The sequence below is a fragment of the Colias croceus genome, chromosome 1, assembly GCF_905220415.1.
Source record: "Colias croceus chromosome 1, ilColCroc2.1".
Lineage (NCBI taxonomy): Eukaryota > Metazoa > Arthropoda > Insecta > Lepidoptera > Pieridae > Colias > Colias croceus.
The window spans coordinates 4,226,797-4,238,554 of NC_059537.1; the positions used below are offsets into that span (position 1 = coordinate 4,226,797).

Sequence of the window (11,758 nt, forward strand, 5' to 3'; positions counted from 1 at the left end):
AGAACCGTAGTTGCGGAAGCGTTCGTACTTGGTTGGATTTTTCTCGTAATGCAACACTGTAGATTAAACGCACTTCACGGAAATAAATAATTATTATGTTCTGCAACAAAGGCACACCTTGATAAGGATGGTTAAAAATAAAACTTAAATAGTTTTCACCATAAATTCGCAATAATTGTAAATTCTACCATAAGTTAGTGGTTGCGTTCGTGAAAGTTCAATATTCCTTTTAAACTGTACCGAATTTTCATGTTTAATTTAATATAATAGTTTCCCCACACATATAAAAATTTCCTCTTTTATTTGTGAATGTCTAACCGTCTCTACCTTAACGAGGAAATTTAACGGTCACTGCTCTTGATGTCTCTCCGTACATAGGTTTTAATGTATTTTTTTTTCTACGCACGATGAAAATATGGGAAGAGTGTATTTAGTTATTTAATATTATGGACTTCTTTTTTTTGTTTTTTTGAAGTGAAAACTTCTTTAGCGGCGTTGAGTATAAAATCTTAAACTCGCGTCAGGACACGTGGCCTGATCGAAAAAGCGTAGGACGGATGTTTTTTTTTTTTAGCCCTTATATTACATGCGTAAGACGGATACCATTCCAAAATATCAAACATGCTGAACGTTAATAATCAAGTTTTCACTTCTGCACTCCCGGAGTGCAACCCGTCTTTTTTTTATTCATGAATAGGTAAACATTTGGCCGCTGTTTCACTTGATGGTAAGTGACAACGCGTCCTTAGTTAGAGCATGTTTACTTAGAAGGTGCCTATTCACATATTTTGCTTATTTATAGCGAACCATTACTTTAAGCAAGTCAATGAACAGATATCCTTACATTTGTGACGCTCTCGCGCTAATCCCTTCCCTAAAACCTATCAGGATTCAGGAGATTCGTAGGTCACAAAAACATGTGTAAACAATATTTGTAACTTTGTATCACATTAGAATTTAATTAGGAACCCGATACATCTAACCTTAGAACTATAATGATCATTATCACTACAGGCCCAAGAACTTGCGAGTCGTAAAAGCGATGACCTTACATGCACTAAAAGAGGGTAAGGACGCTAGATAGTTTAGTTTACTCCGACATTAAGGTTCTTAGGGCGACCACGTGTTTATTTTACGAGTACATAGTTTGCATTAGGTTGTATTACGTGGATACTGATTGTTACAGCCACGGCTTGGTTGTATTTTCTTACGAAATAAGCGGAACTTCTGCAATTACCTAGCGGGTTTCTATTTTCAGGTATTTGAAATGGTAGGTACAACCAATCAGTAGTGGATATTTATGCAAGTAAGAAAGGTACTTACAGCTATTGTGATTTTTCATACAAAGTAAAGTCATCTATAGGATATGTATAAATAAACCCGTTTTCCTTGGTCATGGCATCACGCGTGAACGGGTGGGCCGATTTCGACAATTCTTTTTTTGTTATATTCCTTGAAGTACGAGGATGGTTCTTATGTAGAAAAAACGTAAATATGTACCATGGACGAAGGCGGGGGGGGGGGGGGCTAGTATTATAATAATTATTATAATATTAATTTTCATGAAACTGATTTTAAAGATTGTAATGGTGAAATTACAAGCCAGTGATAGTTTCAAACTCAAACTCAAACATTTATTTATTCAATTAGACTTCTTCGAGAAGCACTTTTGAAACGTCAATACATATTTTTATCATTTACCACCGATTCGGAAAGCAGTATCTATGGAGAAGAATCGGCAAGAAACTCCATAGTTGCTCTTTTAAATCATTTCAGTATTACAATTTAATTTTACAAAATATGTAAGTAACCGTACGTATATATTATCATAATATGCCAAAGAACTGTCCTGCGGTTCTCACGCGACAACCCTCCATGGGTTTTTATCTTCCATATATTCCTTAATGCTGTAATAGGCTCTCTGAACTAAGACGTTTTTTACATAATTCTTAAATTTAGCACTACTAAACTCTTTAATACTATGAGGAATTTTGTTGTAAAAAAGTATACCTTGACCCATAAATGAATTTTTAACTTTAGCTAACCGGTAAAATGGCATTTCAATTTTATTTCTGTTCCTTGTGCCATAACAGTGTCTATCTCCTACTCTTGTGTGTAAGTCTGCGTTTTTGTGTACATATAAAATATTATTAAATATATACTGTGATGGTACAGTGAGGATACCAGTATTCTTAAAGAGATCTCTTAGTGAGTCCCTAGCACGTAAATTATATATAGAGCGTATGGCTCTTTTCTGTAATATAAATATAGTTTCAATATCTGCAGCCCTGCCCCATAGAAGAATTCCATAGGACATAATGCTATGAAAGTAGCTAAAATAAACCAATCTAGCCGTGTCTACATCGGTGAGATGCCTTATTCTTCGAACTGCATATGCAGCTGAACTAAGCTTAGCAGCGGTGGCGGCAACATGGGCCCCCCATTGTAACTTCTCATCTAGTGTCAATCCAAGAAAAACAGTAGAATCCACAGGGTATAATACCTCCCCGTTTAAAATAATATCCCTTTTTACCTTTTTTACATTTGGAAGGATAAATTCTACACAATTTGTTTTTTTTTTGCATTTAATAATAAATTATTAGCAGTGAACCAATTGGATATGCGTAAAAGAGCAGAGTTTACTTCGTCAACGTTTGAGTCATGTCTATCCACATTAAATATTAATGAGGTATCATCTGCAAACAGTACTATTTCACACATACCCTGCAAATAATAAGGTAGGTCATTAATATATACTAAGAACAAAAACGGTCCTAAGATAGATCCCTGCGGAACACCTATGTTAATGGGCGCACCGCGAGATTTCTCTCCATTAACAACAACGGTTTGTACCCTGTTCTGAAGATATGAAGCTATGAGGTCCTGAGATAAACCTTTAATACCATAAAAATTTAGTTTCCGTAATAGAGTGGTATGTTCTACACAGTCAAAAGCCTTAGAAAGGTCACAGAATATCCCTAAAGCATTCTTTGAATTTTCCCATGCTTTATATATATGTGACAAAAGAGCTATTCCAGCATCAGTAGTAGAGCGCCCCTTTGTGAAACCAAACTGTTTGGCGTGCAGTAAACCATTTGATACAAAATGACTACATAATTGGTTTAAAATTAATTTCTCGAAGACTTTGCTCAAAGTTGGTAAAATGGAAATTGGCCTATAGTTATTACAGTCTTCCTGGTCACCACTTTTAAATAAAGGAATTACTTTACTTAACTTTAATAAATCAGGGAATATACCACAGTCACAACATTGATTAAATATAAACGCTAAGTGGTTGGCAATGTTTTCTATAATATTATTTACTAAATTTACAGACATTCCCCAGAGATCACATGTTTTTTTTAAGTTTAATGTTTTAAAAGTTTTAACAATTTCCTCTGCAGTCACATGTCGCAATTCAAATAATACATTACACTCAGCAACATGGTCCCTCAAGTAGGACTCCGCAAGCGCTGATGACGAATTTAATTTTTCGGTAATACTAACAGGGACACTACTAAAAAAATCTTCAAAAGCAAGCGCAACATCAGCACTTTTGTCAATGACCCTACCAGCATTAACAAGTTTTATGGTACTATTTGATTGGCTTTTGCCCATTTCACCATTAATAATTGACCAAACCGTTTTAACTTTGTTATCAGAGTTGCGTATTTTATCTCTGACATACAAGCACTTGGCAGTGAAACAAACTTTTTTAAAAGTTTTTGAATAATTTCTAACATAACTAAGAAATGACATGTCTTTGTTATATTGCTTCATGCCATATAACTCATATAAAACATTCCTGCATCTGTGTATACTAGGTGTTGCCCATTGGCTAAATGGTAAATCCTTGGTAATACTTAAAGATTTAACTTTAAAGATTTTTTCAAACTCATTATGAATTAAATTAAAAAGATTTGTAAACATTTCACAAGGATTATTATGAAAGGATTGATCATTCAGGCCAGGCAATTTATTATTAATATTATCTCTAAATTTATGAATGCCTTTTTTAGTTATAGGCCTAACATTAATTCTTTTAAATGTAGGTATGCAATCCCATTCAAAAACTACTTTCTGGCCACAGTTATCATATTATGTTATGTTTTTTATTATATATGTTAGAATTTTAGTAAATCGAAATAAGCTTATAAATGAGACCATACTACCATGATTAAATCTATAATTTAGCATTCTGTTACAAACTTTGGTATAGTCATCATACTTAATGATTTAATTACTTAAAATACATTATAAATAGACGGCGCCGGTCGCCATGGCTAGCGATAAATATTATATTTACACTTCTTGATACACCGTAATTGTTACAACTTAAATTGTACAATTAAATTATTTAAACTATGAATTTTCCTCAGCACAATAAGAGGTGATTAAAGATAAATTAACAATAATTATGAACAAAACACTTATTAATACTGTTAAAGGCTAATCTCGACCATTCATTCTTCTAACAAATTCGGGAAATGTCTTTGAACAAAAGACAAATATTTATAAATAAATAAAGAGCATTTTAAGCATATATTATCGAATATAATTTATGAGGTTGAAAAGTATATTTGCAATATGATAAATTAATATATCTACTACGGGAAATTTAATATTATGTAAGTTTAATTTCACAAAATGTAGAAATTAAAATTGTTGCTAAGTGGATACGCTGATTAAATCTGGAAGTAAAGCTTTATTATTTTAATAAATAATTACATGTTTCATTTCATAATAGCTAGGTATTGATACAAGCTATTTTACTGCAGAATCAAGATTACGTTTATTAAGGAAGGAATTTGTTCATGTTGTGTATTATTCCGATTAGTGTTATAATTGCAAAAGTATACAAATACAATGTTTATCTTTTCCTTTCCTTCCGAGTTTAATCTCTCACAATTAGTACCTATTGCTGATTTATTGGCTGGAAATTAAGTAGATGGTTAGTGGGTATGGAAGAGTTCAAGTAATACGAGTACATTTAAGGCTGAAAGTAACTATAAATGTAGCCACGACGTAGCTAAAACTTGTATCACTCACTCACAATAGTAACAAAAGAAAGAAGAACAAAAGAAGAAAGAAGAAAGCAAAACAGCCGGGACTCTACACTCTCCAAGAGATCGTTTAATAAACTCCTTCGGCTTGATGGTGTTTGTTGTAGTATTGTTTTATCCATACAATTATGTTGCATCCTTTCTAAAAAAATTGCACCTTTTCTAGTAAAAATGAACCAATAACAGACAATAAAAAAGAGCGTGTATGCACATATTATGTCGGAAGTTAAACTTCTTTGGCAAGATTCGAAGAAGGTCGTCGCTTTTGTCCATGACGTGACGTTATTACCATAATGCAACCTTGAAATTTTACTCTCAACGTGCCTAAAGAAGTTTCACTTCAAAAAATTTATTGGTTAATTGTAAAATTTTATCTGATCATCTCTTCCGCTTTTCATTGGAAATTCCTTAACTAAGCCAAGCTTATGTTTCCTTACGATCAACAGGTACTATTATTATAAATGGAGTTAATTCTTATTTGCTGTAGCGTGACAGGACCGCGATAAGTAATTACAAACAAACACGATTATATATTTTATCCAACTGTAATTAGGTACATGTAAACAAGTATCTTTCTTTTTCATAAATAATACCTACTTTGTAGCGAGGAGTCAAACTGTCAAAAATTCACTTCTTTTTTAGCGAAATGTTTTACGATAACAAAACTGTATTACTATAATTTATGAATATTCAATTATTTTTGAAATTTATTGAAAATTCATTTTTTTATAAAATATATTAGAGCATTCTAAAAAATAAGTTGCTTAATAGGCGTCCCTCCATCAAAGCGAACGCGGGTTTCTTTAAAAAAAATTGTATCATTAGGTAGCTTTAGTTTTCTGAATGCCTGATTGAGACGACGAAACTCGTATATTTTTGAATAATTAAAAAACAGCATGTATAATTTTTTCATAGCAGCCTTGACCTACAACAATGCCTTATTAGAAATTAGTAGGAAACTTATGACCAAAGAAAATAATAAATTACAGTTACTTTTATCGACGGTATATTTAACTGTATACTGTACCTACCTACTAGAGGAAGGCTTACCTTCATTATCTACAATCTACATAATATTAATTATATGCTTCTCGAGATTTTTTTTTTTGGTTGGTGACACATGTGTTAGTTTTAGATAAGAAAGAAGTGTAGGCGTAGTAGGTGCTCAGTAGGTATACGATTGGCTTTATGTAATAAAGTATTATATTCATTAATTATCTGTGCTTCAGGTAAAACATGTGTGTATACTGTATATGTATGCCTGGGTGTATAGCTGTAGTAAGGAGAAAAATGTTGTTTAAAATCTTACGAATGATAGACTGTGGAACTTTAAGAAATTCGTATACATGTATGGTATGTTTGAGCGTTACGTAACTAAAATTTTAAAAGTTAAAAAAAAAAAGTTAATAATAGCAAAGAAACTGGACAGAAGTGGACGGCTGATTAAATTTTTAATAAGGAATGCAAGGACGACCTCACTTTACATTTTATAGTTGAAAACGTAACAAAAGCTTGAACATTTTATACTAAAACATAATAATGTTACGGTTAGGCAATATCGTAAATTAAAAATTCTTTTATTACTCCTATTTTATCGACTTTTATGGTTCAGCATACAAATTGCTTTAGTTTTTATATTAATGTGAAGATTTTGAATGATATATTATGGATTAGGGATATATTGAAATTATATCCCTAATCCAACCAATTATGTTATTAAAATGTATTACGTATGTATTATTTATTATATATTATTATTTATTATTAAATGTATACCCATGATTGAGCCCCAAGCGGCCCGATCGGGCCACGACACAATAGATTTTCTATTGTGTCTGTGATTCCGGGGCCTGAGTTATTAAACGATGGTATAACATTCAATTAGTTCCTATAAAATCAAATTATTTATTTGAATATAGAATCAACTTAAATACTAGAACTATTTTTTCTTCTTTGCATTTACATGTTTAATAACTTACTTTAATATTAATGATATTAGTGTAGAATATAACATCATAATATATTAAGTTACGGATTAATATAAGAAGGAATTCACAGTTTTTTCAAAGCTAAAATATTGTATCCTATATAAAGATAATTTTTTGTAATTGTATTTCTGTGTATCGTTATAAATAAAAAAAATATTTTATTTAATTTATGTCCAAAATAATTAAACTACATAATTACTGGAAGTAAATAATATTTGAAGTCGCATTTGAAACCTGATGTTTTTTTTCAGTAGAAACTATAGTTAAAATTGAAGAAATAAATAAAAAAATGCTGCTAAAATTTACATAATATACATAACTATGCAAAACACATTTATTCAAAATTAAGTATTGAGTAGTATTTAAATATTTAACAGACTGATAAATATTCTGATCTTATAGAGCTCCACATTTTTAAGTGTGGGTGTGAAAACGTCAAGAACTTAAACTGATAAAAATAACTCAAACAAAACCAATGCTAAAGAAAATCATTCAGGAAACATTCATATTTTTAATTCTATTCATTTACATGACAGAGTAATTAAATTCATTCACATTACACCTTTTATTGCGAAGAAAATTTACGGCGCAATATCGAGAGGAAGAATAATTTACATATTTTTATTATAGGTACTAGCTGTGCCGCGCGGTTTCACCCGCGTTCCTCCGCTCCTGTTTGTCTTAGCCTGATGATATATCCTATAGCTTTCCTCGATAAATAGGCTATCTAACACCGAAAGAATTTTTCAAATCGGACCAGTAGTTCTCGAGATTAGCACGTTCAAACAAACAAACTCTTCAGCTTTATAATATTAGTAGGGAGACCGGGGTTCGACGTTCCGATTTTGGAGTCGGAGGCAATTTAAATGTAAAAGAAATGTTTAAAACCAACGATTCCTATATAAAATGGTGCATAATTTATCCTTGTTTCAAATTGTAAATTTAAGTTCTTTGAAATAAGCATATATTATTGCTCAGGATATTTTTTCTGAAAAAAGTCGACAAGGAACAACTCGCCCCACAAAGGGGCGGGTTGTTCCTCAGCTGAGGTAAGTTGTTCCGCTTATCAACTCCAGTCCCTAATAACGTAGTATTAGTTGGAAAGGTATTATTTAAAACAAATTAGGTATATGTAATTGAATATTTATTAGTTTTATTTAGAACAGTACGAAATCTTAATGTTTTTTACAAACTTTTCAACAAAATTAAAAAATGGAATGAACATAACTGCAAACATAAAATAATAACTACCAGTTAATGGTGTATTACAACCTAATTAGCAAATTTAAGAATAATAAACATCTTTAATATTACTCAATCAACGTTGACAACCGTATGCTTGTCAAAAAAAAAAACAAAATTATTTCTTTTAATGAAAACACAAAAATAACAAATTTTAACATTTCGAGTTATAGTTTCTTAATTCAGTCTTATAGCAATGACTTTACTGAGATCAATAATCTAAACTTATTACCTACTAAAAACAGATCCATATCAGTAACTTAAAAAAAATATTCAGAGTCGTCGTCAGAATTACTATTTTGACAAACATAAGAATGAACATCTTCATATCTCAGACATTTTGTATGAGCCCAATTCTTACACATGACGCATTCAATCCATTGTTCACCTGGTCGTGAGTTGGAATATAAATCGCACCATATTAGACAATACCATTCCATGGTCTTTTCTTGATTATCACTTCCATGATTATCTTCTTGCAGTAGTTTCCTTTTCACATTTTCTTTACCATTTGCGGATTTTCTTGCCACTTTATAGTTTCACTTGTTTGTACCAGTTACTTTATTCTTTCTGACTCTTTTTTCAACTTCATTCGTCTTTATTTTACTATCGCTCTTTACTTTTCTTGCTTTTTCTTCAGCCAAAGCATATGTTTCAGGCGTATCTGTCAGTATACCGAGCTACCGTCTTAAGTTTACGGTCGTCTTTAATAACGGCACCAGCAGCCCGCTACAAAAGCTCAATTAAAACCTTGCCCCGTTCGGTTTTTCGTTTATATTTCCTCATCCTTTAACAAAGTTTTAATTTTATTATTTACATGTTCGTTACGGGGCAGGTTGTTCCGCGGAACAACTAGCCCCCCACCAGAGGAACTTGGAACCCCAAATTCCATTTTCTAAAGTAACATCCAATTATGATAGAACACGTTTGAAACAGCCAAAAACGATATTAAAAACTTAATCACTATAGTTTGCTCGACAGATAATAGCAAATAACACACAAATAGCTAGAAAATTGATTGAAATAGACCAAAAAGTATGATGACGAAAAAACGTGATGTTTTAGTGTCACCAATCGACTACTACGCTAAAACGCGGGCAGACCGTCACTAAAATGACTGACGCAATTGCGCGATGATATGACGTTTCGCGATGCACTTCACACTTATTGCTACCTCTTTTCTTCGCGGAGCTATTTCAATCGGAACAACCTACCCCCGGCACTTTGAACCCCGGCCTCCCCTATAGATTGACACTTTTTTGTAAGTATTAACATTTTTATCATTAGCTTCACCTGTATGTTTATAATATTATGTAACGTTTAGGCTCCATTTTGACCCACTTTAAAATCAAAGTTTGGTGACATTACAATAATTATCTTATTAAAATATTATCGTGAAGAAATTTGGAAGAATCAAACTGATACGTATTTATATTCCTTGTACAATATCCTCTACAATGTTGCAATGATAAGAATGAATAATAATTACCTACACTTGTTATTATTTTGTTTTGTTAAACGATGCAAACACAAATAGATTAAACGCAAATAATCCTAGAAAATATTATTATGCTAATTGTTTATTTTAATAATGAATTCGTATTATTTAATTAGAAGATATTACAAACCACCAATTTAAAATTTTGTTGCAGTCTTTATTAGCGAAACATCTTTTTTATGTTCTAATACTTGTAAGATATTTAAGTTATTTTAATAAACGTTGTCATTATGTATTTGCATAGCTTATGAAGTTACATTATGTATTCTGTGCTAATGTTTTATTTTCCCAAACTAATGAGCATTAAATGTGCTGAGGTTAGAATCTAATAATTACTCTATCAACAATCAACACATAATCAATCGAAGAATTTTTCCAGGTGTCTACTGATAAATTTATGGAAGTTTTGTTGAGTGTAGGTAATTAATTAAAACCACGTTTATATTTTTAGCGTTCTATTAACTCATATAGTTTTAAACAATTATTGTAATATTAGTTTGTTTTCTAGGCTTTTTATCATTTAAACACACGCTTATGCATTTTTAGATAATCGTGATACCTACATAACAATGCCTTACTTATCTCCGTGTCCCAGAGATGTGGTAAATCCCAAATGATTTTATAGTGTTTATTTAGTTGTGTTTGTGTTTACTTAATGAAAATTTCCATTCCATCTCCTAGCATAAACATCAATATATTCACGAATAATATTTGTCAATTCGCAACTGCCAGATATTATTAAACTAAGACGTATTTCGTGTTCGTACAAACGTAGTTACCTAATGAAAATATCTACTAATAGTACAAGAAATAGACTCCTCTATATAATTTATTGACTTTTTTGTGAATGATATCAATAGTCTTTGAAACAGCAGAATTTTCTAGACGGACGGAAAAAACAAACTAAGTTTCGGTATTTCTATTTTATGTAATACGTGTACTTTGTTGTTTATTATGTATTATTTGAATATAATATTTGTGGTTTAATCTGTCTCTATGTGAGAGTTATTTCAAGACTCTACCTACACGTTTCAATCTGACCTTACTCTGATTAAGGTAATAATTTCAATTATAATATAATTAGACACTAAACTACAAAAATATCGTGCTACCTTCTAAAAAGGATGCATTGCAAATTATTTAATGGGACTGGGGGTAAATGATAGTGTACTAAGTTCGTTAGTGAAAATTCAAAGGAAGTCCGCTTCCGTTTTTTCATACATACAATGTACATAGGTCGTACAAATTTGATAATAACACTAACTATAATTATAGTACACTACCATTTTGATAACCTCCTGCGAATTGTGGTAACCCGGACGATGTTAAAATTAATTGTAATACACATAATATGTTTGTTTATTTTTATTTTGTATATAAGCTATTCGCCTGAACTCAGATGTTTAAGTTGGTTTTGCTCTACTAATCACTACATAGTATAAAACAAAGTCGCTTTCTCTGTCCCTATATGTCCCTTTGTATGCTTAAATCTTTAAAACTACCCAACGGATTTTGATGCGGTTTTTTTTAATAGACAGAGTGATTCAAGAGTTTTAGTATATAATTTATTAAGTTTTAGACAAAGCGGGCGAAGCCGCGGGCGGTTAGCTAGTATATTATAAAAGGTTCCTAAGTAAATTATTATTAATAAACTTGGTAGTTATGTAAGCTGTTATTTTGACGTTACAAACAGGCACATTAATTTTATTTATTTGAATGGATATAACAAGAGAACATCTTGTACCTTTTGTAATGAAACAAGACTAGAATGAGTTTGATTTGGCAATAAAATTAGAATATTATCGATAAATACTCGATATTTTGTCAAATATCCATTTTTATCAACGGATTATCTCATTTTAACTAATATAACAGCTGTTTGAACCCTATTTAACATAAAAAGTATCAACTTATACATACTCGAAAAATCGTAAAAACTTTTAAATCTTTAATCGTATAATTTTCTT

The 11,758-nt window shown here is 31.2% G+C and overlaps 1 protein-coding gene across 7 annotated transcripts in view; it reads left to right on the forward strand.

The window, feature by feature from the left end:
- The window catches only part of LOC123703582 (solute carrier family 12 member 4), a 289,109-nt gene that overhangs the window by 118,987 nt on the left and 158,364 nt on the right, over positions 1-11,758 (forward strand). The window lies entirely within an intron of this gene.